The following is a 17,876-nucleotide window of genomic DNA, read 5'->3' as shown; positions in this document are numbered from 1 at the left end:
GGGGGGGGCAACAGTGGGAGGGCTTCTACTATCCTGGCCCCACTGGTGGACCTCCTGATGGAACCTGGTATTTTTGGCCACTGTGGGACAGAGTGTTGGACTGGATGGGCCATTGGCCTGATCCAACATTGGCTTCTCTTATGTTCTTATGTTCTTAAAAAGGGTCCCAAATTGCAGGTTGCAAGTCAAGATAGGTCCTGGGCCTGAAAAGATCCAATCATATTTTGTCAGGTTCTAGATAACTAACCACTCTATAAAAACAATTTATTAAAAAAATAGCACTTTAACGTTAATTTAATGTATTTTCGATGCATCCCCGAGATCACCAAGAATGTCCTTCTCTGTGACGGCACAGTTCATATTCAGCACATGTAAGGGAAGTTACCATTTATAGGGGAGCTATTCTCTGGTTTCCAAGACTGCCCTAAACAAAAACAATCACAGAATGGTCCATTTCAATTTCAGCAGTGGACCTTGAGACGGGGGATATTTCGGAAAAATCTTTCGGCTTATTCCATACCCATTGCCTCTGGTATACAATAAGCTCCCACTGCAGGGAGCTACAATGTCTCATAGAGCCCCAGATGGAAAGCAGCGTCCAGTAATTAAGAGGCTACTTATGCCAAATACTCTGCTAATTGTAGCCGAACTGCCCCCAAGCCATAGCCCTGCTCTGCTAAATTTGGACAGACTGTATGCAAAATCTCAATAGTTACAAATAGAGTTGAGTTTGTGCCGATCCCTCACCCCCCCTTCCCAGTGTATCCCCATTTTCTCCTCCCAAGCCACTCCTGAAGGAATGGTGTTGGATTCTGTTTGCAGTGAGAAGAAGGAAACGGCAGAAATTGTTCCTGCTCTGGTTTGTGCAAGGACAACTTCCACAAATGCCTGCTTCCCGCTGTAGGGAGGCACCTATGTAGCAATATTTATAAACAGACACTTGAAGACACCATTGTTTTTTCATGGAAGCCAATATTGCTGAATACAGTATTCACATCCATTTAAAGAACGATCTATTCCTAAACTTACACAAAGCTGCCTCAGGAAGAGGTCCTTCGCATCACCTGCTTGATGGTGGAAAATGCTACGAAGTCGCATCTGACTTGAGGTGACCCCATAGAGTTGTCAAAAGGCAAGAGGCAAGGAGAAGTGGTTTGCCATTGCCTGGTTTAGGGTTGCCAGCTCCGGGATGGGAAATATCTTGGTATTTTGGGGGTGGAGCTTTAGTAGGGTCGGGCTTGGGAAGGGGAGGGACTTCCATGGGGTATAATGCCATAGAGCCCACTTTCCAAAGCAGCCATTTTCTCCAGGTGAACTGATCTCTGTTGCCGGGAGGTCATAATCCCAGGAGATCTCCGGCTACCACCTGAAGTCTGGCATCTCTAGTCTGGCCCTAGTAGCAACCCCAGACTTCCACATTGGTCCCCCATCCAAGTACTAATCAGGGCTGACCTGCTTAGTTTCCATGATCTAATGAGATCTGGCTAGCCTAGGCCATACAGATCAGGGCAGGCACCTACTTACCTAGACCTTTTAATTGGAGATGCTGGGGACTGATTCAGACCGATTTCCCACAAGCCGTTGCTCTGCCCTTGCTCTTCCCTTCCCCAATTGTATGCATCAATTTCCCACTATTTGCTGCACGGCCGCATTTTGACCCGCGTGTCTTCTCAGTCCTGTTTTTTGAGGATCCAGAAGACCAAGACAAAATCAGGTGAAGCTGCGGGTCAAAATGCAGCCATGCAGCAAATAGTGGGAAATTGATGCATACAATCGGAGGAAAGGGAAGAGTGAGGGCGGAGCAGCGGCTTGTGGGAAATCGGTCTCAGAAACCTTCTTCATTCCCACTGAGCCACAATACAAACATCTGACCCACAACACAGAATGGTGAAAAACAGTAACACGCAAAAGGAGACCAATAACTTGTCAACATTTCAGACTTGTTGAAATCCATTGCTTCATTCTACCTATTTCTACATATACAAGCACAGCTATACCCTCTAGCCTACACATAATTCAAATAGCCATTGAGCTATTGCTTTAGTCTTAAAATTCTTTTTCCCCATCATTGTTTTTTAATTCCTCTTTTGAGGATTTCCTTTCAGGCACTTTAAAACACCCTAAATCACAGGCACGTGCTACAGCCTTTCCAGAAACAAGATATAGTGCCGATACAACCAGCCCAAAAAACATCTGCTCTTAATCTGTCTACGATTCAAAGAAGATTTGCAAAGGCTAACAGTCAAAATTCGATGTTGTTGTATGATTAAATATATTCCAAGAAATCAGACATTAACTTGTGTCCCCCCCCCCCTAAAATATACTCTAATAAAATTCAGCTACCAATTTGGACGACTTCTGCTTTCACTGGAAAATTTAGCTGCATTTCAGAAAACAGAACGAGAAAGTCAGACATGTACATTTTTTGAGCAATGCAATCTCCGGAAATCCACGATGAAATCATATCTGGTGTCTGCTGTTCAAACAAAACTAACCAAAAAGTAGCTGCTATGTTAGAACAGGTTTTTTTTTTCATCAGAAGGAAAGAATAGATAATATTTGCACACAGCCCATTTGCCTTTAAAAAAAGAAGAAGAAGAAAACATATATATGGAAGCAGAAAAACAGCACTCTTATGTTGCTCTCTGGGCAACTGCCTCTAGCTGAGAATTATTTCTTCTCCATGAGCAAGACGTCAACAGCCCAGTTGAGATCTCAGTCTAATGAACTATAACAGTATTCAAGTAAGTGATATCAAGGGTTCCCAGACCCCTGCTCCGGCTGGGGGTCTCCCCCATTTTTTCAGGCTTCTGCCCACCACCGGCCAACTGGCCAGTGGGAGAAGCCCCTCCCCAAAACAGGGACGTCTGCATGATGTCATTGCATCAGAGATGTCACATGACGTCCCCGCCCACCCACAGAACACTCCCCGCATCCCCCCCACCAGCAAGCCGGGGGGGACCTGGCAACACTAGTAATATCCATCCACAATTATTCTTATATTAAAAATATGTTTCCTATTTTTCAATTAAAATAATTTTTAAAAGAGATGTGTGGGGTAAAGTAAGATTTTGTTCATGGCTTAGCTACTGTACTAGGATAGAAGCTTGAAACCCAGAGAAGAATGATGTAAGCCACTATGGGTTCCTTGCTGCAGAGAAAATCTGAGTATGCATGATGGAAATATGAACAAATTGCATAGAAATCTGCGCAGGGGAGGGAGGGGTCCTGAAACCACATGGTTTGTGCTTGCTACTAGAATTCCGTCCTTCTGAAAATACCCAGTGTGGATTAATGGCTCGAGTGTCGGACTTGTGGAGGGAATTTATCATATACCATAAAATCTGCCCTCTGAAGCAGCCATTTTCTCCAGGGGAGCTGCTCTGTAGTAGGGAGACAAGTTGTACTTTCATCCACCACCCACTCACCCACCCCGTGAACTGCTGTGGAGGCAGAGGGGCCCAATCTTCAGAGGAACATTTTTAGATAGAAAGAATACAGTCCTCAGTAGCTGCTGGGCACAATAATGCCAAACTGGCTAATGTACATTGTAATCGTTTCATTATAAACATTGAAGGGCATATTGTTTTCAAGGCCAGTAAATCAATACTTTTTCTGTTTTTTGTCCAAAACAGATTAATAATGAATAACTCAACTGATATCCAGTTTCATTATTTATAGGGAAACCGGCAGCTCATGAATACCAAAATGAGCTGTGATGTCTTCCTGTCTGTTGTTAATATTCCACAAATAGCGAATTTTATTTCTGGCCCAATAGTCTGAGCATTAAAATGCAGTTCCTAAATGCATTAGGCCCATCAGTGGGCCATACAGGTACATTGCTTGGGGAAAGAAAAGTGTAAAAAGAAACAGTGAGGATTATATGTCTTGCTGACAATGATACTTCTCTGGAAGGACACTGGCTCTGTGGCAGATCACATGCTTTGCATATAGAAAGTTCTGAGGTTTTGTCAGACTGCCCCACAGCATCAACGAAGTACACACTTGTAGAAAGGTTTTACTTTATTTGAAACTATAGGTGCATAGACAGGATCACTGTTCGGAATGAGGGGGGAGCAAAGAGCATGGCATGTTATAGTACATTCAAACCACTGAGGCCCAATTGTGGGTGTTCCCGCACCGCGCCATCGGGCCTGGGAGCAAACGCTTCTAGGCAGTACATGTTATCTCTTTCCCACGGTGTTTCGTGAGATCCTCCAAGCAACTAACAAGCAGCAGCAACCACCTGTGGCCTTGAGAGATATAGACATTTTGGCAGCTAAGCAATTAGGCGCATCAACAGGTCTACATTGGAAAGTGAAAGCACGCAAGCGCACACAGAAGGAAGAAAACAAAACATTGGCAGTTTGCTGACAGGTTTACCCTGGGCTCTTGGCTGGAAATGGTAGGCCTTTATATTTGGGGAGAATCCTACTGCATGTACCAGAAGTACAAGCTACCCATGATACATCTGGCTGCCACAGGGTTGCCAATCCCCAGTTGGGGGCAGGGGATCCCCTAGTTTGGAGCCCCTCACCCTGCTTCAGGGCTGTCAGAAAGCTGGGGGGGGGATGACCGCTGGGCACTCCATTATACCCTATGGAGACCGGTCCCCATAGGTATAATGGAGAATCAATCTGTGGGTATCTGGGGCTCTGGGGGGCTTAAGTAGAGGCACCAAATTTTCAGCATAGCTGATGGTGCCTCTCCTGGGGGGGGGAAACCCAAGTTTCAAAAAATTGGACCAGGGGATCAAATTCTATGAACCCCAAAAGAAGGTGCCCCATCCTCCATTACTTCCAATGGAGGGAAAGCATTTAAAAGGAATGAGGTCCCTTTAAATGTGAAAGCCAGAACTTCCTTTGGAGTTCAATCACCTAGTGACATCACAAACACCTAGTGACATCACAACATCATCGATTGTGGCACCAAACCCTTGGCTGCCATTTTGTCTGACTAGCGAAACATGTGTGTTTTCAAACATTTCTGTTTGCTGGGGGGTTGTTACAAAGGAGAGATCTATGAAATCCTGGTGATAAATTTTACTTCCCTAAGAATGGCTCACATCTCAGGGCTAGGGCTACCCTCACATCTCAGTGCTGGGGCTACCAAGCTTTCCCCACCCCCAGGTCCCATGGACGTAAAAAAAAAGGCCTTGTCTATAGACAGGAAGTATTTATAACAGAGATCCCAGCAACTCCTGGAGCTATCCTTTCTCACTTCTGGGTAGCTCTCTTTCTTGAACATTTCCCTCATGAAGTTGGCCCATCTCCTACAAGCTTTTGAAGGCTCTAAGAGCAGCTATGCCAGATCAGAAAAATGGTCCATATAGTCAAGGATCCTGCTTCACATTTTGTGTCCAAGGGACAGGATAAAAGGGGAAAAAAGCTTTGAATGTTTTCAGTGAAGTAGGGCCCACCAAATCCACCTAGAATTTTGTATAGATTAAAATTCATTGGCAGCTCTGCATGTGTAAAGTGCCATCAGGTCACAGCTGGTGACCCCAGCAAAGGGCTTTCAAGGCAGGTGAAAGGCAGAGTTTGTTTGCCTTTGCCTTCCTCTGCAGGGTCTTCCTTGGTGGTCTCCCTTCCAAGTACTGACCCTGCTTAGCTTCCGAGATCTAATGAGATCAGGATATACTCTGCCACCTTCCCATCATGCAGCCTTGAGATTGACAGGAGCGCTCCATCCATGAATTTTAGCTGCACAATGTGTCTTTTGTAGGACCGGCAATAAGCATCAACCAGGGTTGCCAAGTCTCACCTTGTTCCGGAGCGGGGGACTCCCGGGTCGATTCTGGAGCGTGTGCGCCGCATCCACGTCACCAGGAAGTGACGTGACGACGCTAGGCACGCTGGGGGCAGGGCCACAACCATCCGAGGGAAAACCATAGAGTTTTCCCTCGAATGACTGTGGCCCCACCCCCAGCGTGCCCAGCGTGGTCGCGTCACTTCCTGGTGACGTGCACGTCAGGGTGGAGTTCCCCCCGGGGCCCGATCCGGTGGCGGCGAGTAACGGGCCTTTGGGGCGGGAGTTTCCCCGTCCCCCGGGGGGACTTGGCAAGCCTAGCATCAACACAACTATAAATGAAAGCTTCCCCCCCCTTTTTTTTTTGAAGACTTCATGCAAGTAGAAGCGGGCGTATAATTCTGGAAACTCCTGTTGGGGTTTGACTTTTAAAATACTGATGCAAAATTGACTGGTAGTTGTTCTATTGTATGAACTTTATGTTATTGTAATATTGAATGTACTGAATATATATACCTGATTAAGATGTTATAAGAATACACAATGCACTTTATAGAATGTTAATTATAAACAGAACACATTAATTTACAAACGTTTCTTGCAGTGTATATTTATTCATTACTTGACCTTCCTAACACTGCAGCTCAGGTTGCTGCACCTTCCCATCATTGGCAGCTCTATTGTTTGTTAAATTATCTGACTGCACATTTGGAAACAAAGACTTGAATCCTCAAGAAAAGAAACCAGATTATTGTATCTCGACCTATTTTAATAATAACTAACCCATTTGTGATACAACAAAAATACAGTAGTAATGTTTTCACTTATGTAGAAAGTTGGGAAAGGGCCAGTCAAAAGAAGAAATGCCTAACCACAGCTTCTAAAACTGCTGATTTGGGATTGGTTGGACAAGCAAAAATGCAAACTTCTCCGTCTCTGATTGCAAAATCCCTTCTGTTCACTTACCACACTCTTTTGTTAACTTGTGGGATTTTACCCAAAGAGGATGTAGAGTAGTGACTAAGATCACTGTGATTTTTTTTTAGTGGACCCAGCTGGCAGCCCACTACAAAATGTTAGTATTCATTTATGTTACTAGAAATATTTCCTGTAGCTCAAGATGACTTAGTCAAATTAAGAACAAAATGCCTTTAGCCTATACAGTATTTAAAGCTCTAGGAAACTGAGTAGCCTTGCAGTGCCTACTATTCATCCACACTGGTCATCTTTGGAGGCCCTGTTTGGGTTCCCCCGCCATCTGAGGCTAGATGGGTGGCAACTTGAGAAATGGTCTTCTTGGTTGTGGCGCCAAAACGTCCGAACTCAATGGTAAAAACAGCTCCTACCATAGAGTTTTCACTCAGGCACCAGAGTGTCCCCACATCACCAGTGATGTGATGACATAATTTCTGGTTTGTGCTGGAACTGATATCTCCACCTCGCTGGTGACAGAGGCTTAGGCTTCAGTTTGTTGCTGGTCTTGATAAGTTCCCCTCCCTCAGTTGGCAGGGGCTACTTGGCAACTGTAGATTATATGTTATTATTGAATCGTTTTAATATTTTATTCAGACTCTATTTTAAATGCTATTTTAATGTCTTAATCATTTTAATGTTGAAATATTTCAATGGGGTTTTTTTGAAAAATATATTTTATACATATAACACACGAAAAACAAACAATAACCCACTTACATAAATACAAAATTGGGAAGATTCATTGTATCATTTTTTTTCATAGACATTTGACCTCATACTGTAATCAAAAGTATTTTTCTTTTTCCACCTTGAAGTTTTAATATATATATTTTTCACACAGTTTTGATGTTTGCCGCCTTTGGGACCCTATTTGGGTGCAAAGGCAGCACAGGAGTGTTTTAAATAAATACCTAACTAAAGGCTTTTAAAGAAACAGCACCAGCATCCCACACTGCATGACTTTGTTCCATCAACACGCCTCTGTCGTTAGCATTGCAGTTGTCAAATTGTTTTCTAAGTATTAGCTACCCTCCTGAGTCTTTATTTTACTTTACTTTACTTTATTTATTTTTGGAGATTTTTATGCCACCTTTCCAGTGTCCTGCTCGAGGCAACTTACAATTAAAATTTTAAAAAGTCAATAAAAGCAAATGAGCAAAGCCAATAAAAAGCCCAGGGATGTAAAACAGCATAAAAATATCCATAAAACAGTCCTCAGAGCAGATAAATACCCTAAAACTACTGGAAACATTTGGAAACATAATACTCCTCATTAATGCCTCAGTCCCAAGCTAGCCCGATCTCGTCAGATCTCAGAAGCTAAGTAAGGTTGGCCCTGGTTAGTATTTGGATTACCGCTATGCTTGCCGAACTCCAGGTGGTTGTATATCAAAAATAAGAGCTCACGGGAGGAGATTGCATATAAAGACACTCCGTGGATGAATTATGAACAAAAGCAGAAAAATTATATTGTATGAAACAATTCAAACAACTTGAAATCTTTGTTAAAGAACCCTTATATATATATATTTTTAAAGAGCTAGGATCAAAAAGTACTTGATACAAAGTAGGAATACAATTAAAGTCCACAATTCCTTTGTATAAAAAACTTCAGGAGTACATAGTTCCACGTCTTATGTGAGTACAGCTATACATGGCTGGCTTCACTGCCGCGTTCACGTTTCGCTTCTTCAGATAGCTGGTACTCTTTAGCTGTGAATGAAATAGAGGTTCAACACTTCTCCTTCACTAGTTTCCCATCCGCTCCACTGATAGGTTCTCTTTCTGCCGATTAGGCTTCTGCCATAGCGGCGGTCAGATCTCAGAAGCTAAGCAGGGTCAACTCTGGCAAGTACTTGGATGGGAGACCTCCTTGAAATGCCAGCAGTTGGGAGGACAGGGGCAGACTTTATTCAGCCCCCCCCCCCGAATATCCTCCAGGCCCCCAGTAGGGGTCAGTCACCAGAGGTTGCATGACTTCCAGGTACACACACATCCAAATGCACGTGTGTGCACGCGCACACACATGCACATATGAAAAATACCCCCCCCCAAGACAATAGGATAGGTGCCAGAAAAGCCTCAAGGGAGAAGGCATTCCAAAGCTGTGAACAATCATAGTTCAGCACATTAGAGCACTTTAGGGTCACTGTCACAACAAAGCCATTTCCAAGCTAGCTTCTTGATTGGGGCTTGACAGATCCTAGGCACAAGGTTGCCATGGCACCTATAAATGTCATTTTCCAGCAACGGCTGTATTGTTGCGTCTTTCAGCAAGGCTCAGGAGAAGTACAAAGCTTATGTGTCGTTTCAAATTAGAATGGTTTGCAGTATGACAGAAAAATGCACGTGCATGATGTAATTGTTAATTTATATGTTAACTTTACGCCATTCAGTGCTGCTGCTGGTGGTGGTGGTGGTGGAAAGGTGCCTCAAGTCACAAATGACTTATGGCGACCCCGTGGGGTTTTCAAGGCAAGACATGCTCAGAGGTGGTTTGCACCCACATCACAACCCTGGTATTCCACCGAGGCCTCCCATCCAAATACTAGCCAGCACTGACCCTGCTTAGCTTCTGAGATCTGACAGGATTGGTCTGGCCAGATCAGGGCTTCTACAGAAATGTACTTCTTAACTAGTTGCTTTCTATACTGGCTCCAGTACTTAATTCCCATTGAGCTTTTTAAAGCAATAATGAAATTATGAGAAATTTGGGAGAAAGGTGTTCTCAATCCTACTCTAGTACTTTAAGCAGTGTAAACTACTTTGGTACATTACCAGGGAACAGAAAGCTGGAAAATTATGTGAAAATAAAGAGGAAAGTATCATTTATTCCTAGTTTTAGCTCTAGGTTAGCTTTCTGTTGTGGTGGTGACAATAGTACTGATGTATATACCCTGTACTGATTTATATACCACAACACTTCTGTCAGAACTTTAATAAAATTATGAGAAACTGTGAAGAGGTTTAGATTAGGTTTTGTGATAGCAGAGTCTTAAACAGGGGTGTCAAACATGTGGCCCGGGGGGCGGATCAGGCCCCCGGAGGGTTTCTATCAGGCCTGCAGTGGAACTGGCTGTCCTCTGCTGCTGCTTCCAGTTGCTGTTGCTGCGTCATCGTAGGTTTGCAGCTTACAGATACACACCTGAACAGCTTACGCAAGATTGCAACAGCACAGATATTTTGATGCAATAATTCAGAGCAAGAGGTGTCAGTTATCAGACACTGTTAAATAAACAAAATATTGCAAGAGCGCTAATGTTTTAAGCATGTTTTTATTTTAAGTAAAAAAAACACACCTTTGTGTTTGTGTCCTTTATAAAGTTTATATCTCCGCTTCCTGGCATTACACTTTATGACATACATGGCCCGGCCCAACAAGGTCTCATTTATGTCAGATCCGACCCTCATAACAAATGAGTTTGACACCCCTGGCCTAGAAAATACAATCATTAAAATACAGAATACTGAAGGGTGGAAAATGAGGATGCTTCCTAATTTCTTGGGCTGGCTATAATCACCAAGTTTGGCTTAGGAACGTCCTGGAGATTTGTGCGTGGTGACTTAGGAGGGCGGGAGCTCAGCGCGGACGGAATGCCGCAGAGTTTGCTCCCCAAAGCTGCTGTTTCTTACGTGGGCCCTGAGCATTGTGGTCTGGAGATCAGTTGTAATTCCAGAAGATCTCCAGGACCCCCCTGGAGGTTGACAACCCTAGCTGCCTCCTAGAGTCAGAGGAAGCTTGCCAAGCCCTTTTCTAGAGGTCTGGATGATCCAAGTCCCTTGTGAGCAGTCTGTGCGCCGGCATCCCAAACAGAGAAAATACTTTAATTGCTGTAATTTGAAAGTGATGGAAGATCGTCACGTAACTCATTTAGAATTAGAAGAAGTGGTGGTAAAGCTCTTACGTTCCCCCCCCCTTCCCTTTGTTGCTTTACACAGACCAATTTACTGCTCTCTGGGAGAAGAGTAACGGCAACACTCAGATTATTAAAAAGACCATTTAGTCCCCATGAATACTGTAAAGCTAAGCACTGAGGCAACTGAGCGTAGGCTACATATCCACAAGATGAAAACAGCGCTCTCCAAAATGCAGTCTAACAGCATGATGCTCCCTACTATTTTGCACCCATCCATCCATGCTCAAGATTTTTATGCCTCTCCCCAGACTCATCACTGTTGTTCTGTTCAGTGTTTTTAGCTGCATATGAAACTCTACATGCAGCTGCCACTGAAAATGGCAGCCCTGTCCCTCCCTCCCTGTAATATTTAGTCAGACTAACTGGTGTTATGTCCCCCGTGTTTTCCTGCTATAAGCAGCCAACAATGTGGAGTATGGAATGAGGGTATCAGAGGTCGATTCGGGGGGATCGCGGGGATCGCAGTTCCGCCAGATGAGGTGCGGGGGGGCAGGGCACACGATGAAGCCCCGCCCCCTGCTTCCAGCTGCCCCGCTTACAGCCCTCATTCAGCCAGGAGGACGCAGGAGAAGAGGGAGGGTAAGTTGCTTCCTCCCCGCCTCTCCCCACCCCTGCCTGCCTGCCTTCCTGGGGCCAGGGAGGGCCTTGGCGGGGCTTCCTCGCACTCCCGCCGGCCTTGCAGGTCCACCGCTGGGTCCCTGATGTCAGGGGGTGTGGCATATGCTAATGAGTTATGCTAATGAGTTCCCCTAGCTCTTTTTCTACGAAACAACCCCTGGAGGGTATGCAGGGAAATGTCACAGGTATATCTGACTAAACAATACAGGGAGAGGGGGCAGAATTTGACATGGAGCTGCCATTTTCAGCAGCAGTCCAGTAACAAGCATCACTTTTAGTTCCTCCTGTAAGCACTAACTCCTTTAAAAACCTAGAGCTAAAACTAGGGATGCATGAAACTTTATTTCCACATAATTTTCCAGCTTTCTGTTCCCTGGTCTCAGAACCAAGACCAGGGAACACTGCTTAAAGTACTAGAGAATTGGGAACACCTGGGTTGAAATCCTCACTCATCCACAACATTAAATCTTGGGGTAGGATTTCAGCCTAACCAACCTCACAAGATTATTGTACATGTATGCTGCCCTGAGATCCCTAAAAGAGTGATCGGGTGGGAGTGTTGTTAGCAATGAAGTCCTAGCAGCTATTTCTGACTTTCATGACTTTCATGTTTCAGATTTCAGTGCTGAGAGTGCAGACGGGCAAAGATTCCCACACTTGCTCTTGGCTGTGATCAAGATTAAATCATAAAACAGAAATGTATTTTAAGTGCCACTGTAGTTACTTGACTGCGTTTTAATTCATAACAAGCAAACACAATATTTTCAATGTTAGCAATGGCTTAGATCCTAACTTCTTTTCTCACTTGCAGAATGCAGTTCCACCTGTGGAAGATTCTCCCTCCCAGGGGTCATTTCGTAGAAAAAGAGCTAGGGGGACTCATTAGCATAACTCATTAGCATATGCCACACCCCCTGACATCACCGGAAGTGTGTCCTCCCCACAGCAGCGACCTCCAGCGGGCACCAGCAGGGAGCTCCAGGCCCCGCCCTCCCGCACCTCACCCGGGGGGATGGTGTCCCCCCGCGTCCCCCCCCCCCAAATGATCCCTGCTCCCTCCCATAAATTTCTGGCAATCGTCCCTCGTACTACAGATCTCCACTTGTCCCCCTATTTTGTTCCTGCAGGTTTCCTGATCCCCGAGGGCATACAGCAAATAGCAGAGGGGCAGAGAGGTGCAAAAGCTCCCCTTCAACTAGTGAAACTCTACTTGTACTAGTTAAGATCCACCCCAGTGTTAACAAAGTAAGTCCAACAGTTAACCTCCCTCCCACCTTTTTAAAGCAGGTGGATTTGTTCTTTTGGCATGTAATATTTAGTATAGAGGCCCATTAAATTCTTCACAGCAATAATCAGTGCTGTAAAGCCTGGGACAGTCTGGAATGTAAGTGGCTCATACAGATCCTGCAGGAAGGAAAGCAAAACCACCACTATGGGTCAAACACTAATATCTGGCAGATGTAATGCTTTCACGATTAGTTTAAGTCTCAGATTCAAAACTCTGAATCTGGTTTTCCAATAGGCTGGCAACTGGCAGGAACATGGGGAGGATGGGGACCAGGAAGTGATGTCAGTCCACTCTATGAACCACTGAAAATGATAGTTTTACCACAGAGGTTTCAGCAATTCCTAGAGCGGGATCAACATCACTTCTCAGTTTCTCTTGAAAGTGATGCAATAAAGTCAACCAATGGTAATTTTTGTAAACCTTTTTTCTCCTGCTGGCTGTTGGAGCAGCAGTGGGAAACAGAAGCCAGGCCAGCGGATGCCCCACCCCTAGCTTTGACAACATTTTGAGGGTCAATAGGGCTGCCAGCCTCAAGGCTGGAGCTGGAGCAGTCCCAGAATTACAATTGATCTCCAGAGTACACAGATCAGATTCCCTGGAGAAAAAAAGGCAATTTTGGAGGGCGGACCCAATGGCATCTAGGGTTACCAGGCCACAGCACCAAACACCTGGGAGGAACTGGAGGTGGGGCATGGTGTCAATGCACTTTGTTGCTTCCAGTAAAAAACAGGAAGTGACAGAGGGGACATGCTAGCATTTTGGAAAAACTCTATGGTGTGCATTCATTTCTCCACCTCATTTCCTCCTGCCAATGCCCAAGGTGCCAGTGGGCAACAGGAGGCAATGCCACGAAGTCTCTCATTATGGCGGCAGGCCTGGCATCCCTACTGGTATCACATCTTTGCTGAGTTCTCACCCTTGCCCAAACTCTGCCCTATCTAGGCCCTACCTCCAAATATCCAGGAACTTCCTAAGCCTGCTAGGGCAACATGATGAAATGCTTTCTCCACTGGAAAAAAAAATTGCACATATTTAATAGAGTAACATGTAGGGCTGCCAAGTGGGGGCGGGGGGGGGGGAACCCCCCGCTTCGGAGGCCCGATTCTCGCTGCCGTGGAATCGGGCCCCAGGGGGAACTCCGCCCCCCGAAGCGCAGCGTGGCTGCGTCACCAGAGGTGACGCAACCACGTCAATCACGTTGGGGGCATGGCCCCGATCATCGGAGGGGAAACTATGGTTTTCACTCCAACGATCGGGGCCACGCCTTCAACGTGATCGACGTTGCGCGTCACTTCCCGTGACATGCTGGCGGCGTGCACACATCGACGGATGGCTCGTGGAGCCCAGCGAGGCTCCCCCGCCGGTAAGAAAAATTGACTTGGCAACCCTAGTAACATGACACCTGCTTTTCTACACGCAGAGAACCTTTTTGCATAGAAGAGCATTCAGACCTCGATGCGAACAAGACCACAGACTTTCTGCAGGTTTTATAATGTACTTCCATTTCTCTGTTTCAATTTCAGATTTTATTGGTCTGTGTCTTTCTATCCTTGGTCATGTTTTATTGTTTGACTTTATTATGCTCCCTAGGCGCCCACCTCCTCCCAGCAGGCATATAAATAAAAGTATTACCATAAAGAAAAAATAATATCGAATACAAATATTCTGGAGTGCATCCCCAGGGGCTGGTATCAAGCTTGCTGCACATGTGAATACTTTATTTTGAAATTGTAGCTACTGCTTATAGAAACACTGGCTGCACTTGCAGACTCATGCCAATAACTTCTTCTGTTCGACTTGTGTGAGGTTCTCCTAAGGAAAAACAATAGCAACAAGAACAGCACAAAAGGCAAACATAGCCCCAATCCAACAAAACACCAGTATTCGTAACTTCAGCATGTGAAATGTACAATATTTGAGGCGTGAGATGGGGAGAGGTGGGTAGAAAAGGAAGAGAAGGAGAGATTGGATTTATACCCTGTCCTTCACTACCTGAAGGTGTCTCAGGGCGGTTTACAATCTCCTTTCCCTTCCCCTCCCCACAACAGACACCCTGTGAGGTAGGTGGGGCTGAGAGAACTCTCTTGAGAACTGCTCATGAGAGAACAGCTCTGAGAGAACTTGTAACTGACCCAAGGTCACCCAGCTGGTGCCACATGGAGGAGCAGGGAATCAAACCCGGTTCTCCCAGATTAGAGTCCCTGCTCCTAACCATTACATCAAACTGGCTCTACTCCATGGGGGTAGATATTGCCACGCATTGACATCACTTCTGGTGTGACCCAGAAGCACCAGCATCACACAAAGGTGACACTCTAGCGCTCATCCCAAAACTCTACAGTTTCCATTGAGTTTCTGGAAGAGTGCTAGAGAGTCACCCTGGTGCGATGTGGGCACTTCTGGGTCATGCCAGAAGTAACATCATTGCCGTGGCAATGAAGATTGCTGCTCCCCCCTTTTGGGCTGCTTGCTTCCACTTGTTGACCAGGTAAGCGTCAGCGGGTATAATCAGTAATTTCGAAGAGTTTGCCTGCCATTAGCAGTCACCTGCTAAGCCTATTTTAGGCTAAAATCCTATGTACGTTTAAATCATAGGGCTGGCCCATTACTCATATTTGCTTCTAGTGAGCCACCTGTAGCATTGTGAACTGGTTTTACTGGCCTCTGCAGCTTCCACACTTTTGCCAGTATCCTGGCCTGCAGAAATGTAGCAGGCAAACCTAACAAGAACAATTTAATCTAATCTGCTATATTTCTGAGTATCAGGATTTTATTAACAGGAAAGGCACTAATTTTTTAAAAACAAAACAAAACTTGGCAACCTTATAACTAGGTTGCCAGGTCCCCTTGCCATGCTGGTGGAGGGATTTGGGGCGTGTTCCAAGATGTCCCCAATGCAATGACATCATCCAGAAGTGATGTCATTATGTTAGCAATGTCACATGGCAGTGCTCTGGTTTGAAGGCAAAACTCTATGGTTTTAAGCCAAATTTACTATAGCGTTTTGCCCTCGAACCAGAGTGTCCCGTGCAACATCCCCTGAAGTGATCACTTCTGGGTGATGTCATTGTGTTGGGGACATTCCCTTTTTGGAATATGCAACTGAGATTAAGGGTTTTTTTGTTTTCCTGTTACTTTAAAACTACAGCCTACTAGATGACTAGCCAGCTGTGTGCATACATTAAACTAAAAATTGAGGAACTTGACTCGGGACTGCCACTTTCGTTAGCAGCCCCATGTTTCTTGTAATATTTAGTTCCACTGTAGCCTTCTAGGACCAAATGGAGTCCACTTTAAACAGGGCAGCCACAATTATTTATTTAATGACCAGGCATGTGCACCTTTAACAGCTGCAGAGCAGAAGACATTTAGATGAAGCTTTTCCCATTACTCCACACTGAGTGAGACTGACTGGTCCTCCTGAGTGAACACACATGAACACATGAAACTGCCTTCTACTGAACCAGACCCTTGGTCCATCAAAGTCAGCGTTGTCTACTCAGACCCGTAGCAACTCTCCAGTGTCTCAGGCTAAGGTCTTTCACATCACCTCCTACCTGATCCTTTTACCTGGAGACACCGGAGCTCGATCCTGGGACATCCTGCATGCCAAGCAGATGCTCTCCCAATGAGCCACAGCCCCTCCCCATACAGATAAAACACTGATACAAGGAGAACAGAAAGCATAGCAGCCAACCATGTAGAAACAACCTGCAGAACTGTATGTAGAGGAAAGAGGCATGTTTTCTCCTTCGAAGGAGATGGCCATGAAGGAGTACAGGAAGCGTGAGACACTGGTGTTCCTGTTCACCCAGCATCAACGTCCCGCCTAACAGCATTCTGCTTTCAAACGCGGCCAACTAGATGACTCAGGGAGGTTCACAAACAGGGCATGATGGCAATACAGGTCTGTGGAAGCTAATCCTCAACATCTGGCAGTCAGATGTACTCTGCTTCTGAATACGGAGCTCGCAGAAGTATCCTCCTTGTATCTATCTACTCCTTTTTTAAAAAGCTATTTATGCTAGTGGCTATTCCAATGCGCTGCGGCAATAAATTGATTGTGCTCTCTCCACACCCCCTCATTTAGCTGTACTGCTCATCCTGCTGCCTGGCTTTCCAATGCTATTTTGGGCATATCTGAGCTTTATTTGAACTTTCAGTTAGACCTGATTGGGGGATAGAAGAGAGGAGGATGGACCAGAATTTCTATCTCGTGGAGAAGACTTGTTTCAAGACTTTCTTTTAAACCAAAAGGAAAACGTGGAATTATCCAAATGATTTTACAGAATGAGATATCTGTACTGCTTCCTCCGCTTATCATACAGAAAACCTAAAGAAAATGTTGATTTGGAAGAGATTTCCCCTCTCATTTTAAAGACACTAGTCTTTGTGGGTGTTTGTTTTTACTGCATCATAGATGTGTGGTCACTACCAAGTATTGCAGGGGATCCAAGACTCTCCCCGTGTCTAGCACTCAAATCACAATGGGCAATTCTGCATCTAGAATTCGCTCCATGTTTTCTCAACACTGAGGAAAAGGTGCAGCTCAAAACCACATTCAGATACCTCGGGGCATCACGGTACTGACTGCAAAGTCACCCCTGAACGGCCATAAATCTGTGCAGAAGGCACCATAAAACCCGATGATCAAAGAAAATGAAAGTGTCATGCAGTGTAGAGGGTACCATAAAGTCTGATGATCAAAGAAAGTGAAAGCAGCATACCATTCAGAGGGCAATTTCTGTTCCAACATGGGTTTCATAAAACAACAGAGGGAAAGGCCAATGCAGAATCATCCAATGTTGCTGGGAAAATGCAAGTTATCAGCCACTGTTTCTGCTCATGGGGAGATCTCTGGACTGATACTATGCCCCCTGCCACTGATCAAGTTTTTTTTCTGAATTAAAACTATCCAACCTCTTCAGCCTTTTCCAAAGGCAAGATGCTCCAACCTCATGATCACTTTAGTAGAAGGGTTGCCTGTCCCCCAGTGGGAGTGCGGGATTCCCTGCCCCCAGATCCTGTTTTCTACTGCCACTCTGAGGGGCGGATGGAGAGGGGAAAAAGGCTATTGGTACTATTGTTCCCTCTAAGCTGAGTCAGTATGAGCTAGCTCACAGTTTTTTAGCCTCCGGCTCACACATTTTTGTCTTAGCTCAGGAAGGAGGGCTCCAGAGCAAACTCATTTATGCAGCAGCCCAATCACTCGCTCGCAACTTTAATGCCAGGAGCTCACAAAGTAGAATTTCTGCTCACAGGACTCCACAGCTTAGAGGGAACATTGACTATGACGTGATGTCACTACGGTGTGATGTGACATCTCTTCT

Source organism: Gekko japonicus, unplaced genomic scaffold (genome assembly GCF_001447785.1).
Source record: "Gekko japonicus isolate JY-2015 unplaced genomic scaffold, Gekko_japonicus_V1.1 scaffold1127, whole genome shotgun sequence".
Taxonomy (NCBI): Eukaryota; Metazoa; Chordata; class Lepidosauria; order Squamata; family Gekkonidae; genus Gekko; species Gekko japonicus.
The sequence above is the reverse complement of the archived record's forward strand: the minus strand, read 5'-3'. Positions refer to the sequence as shown.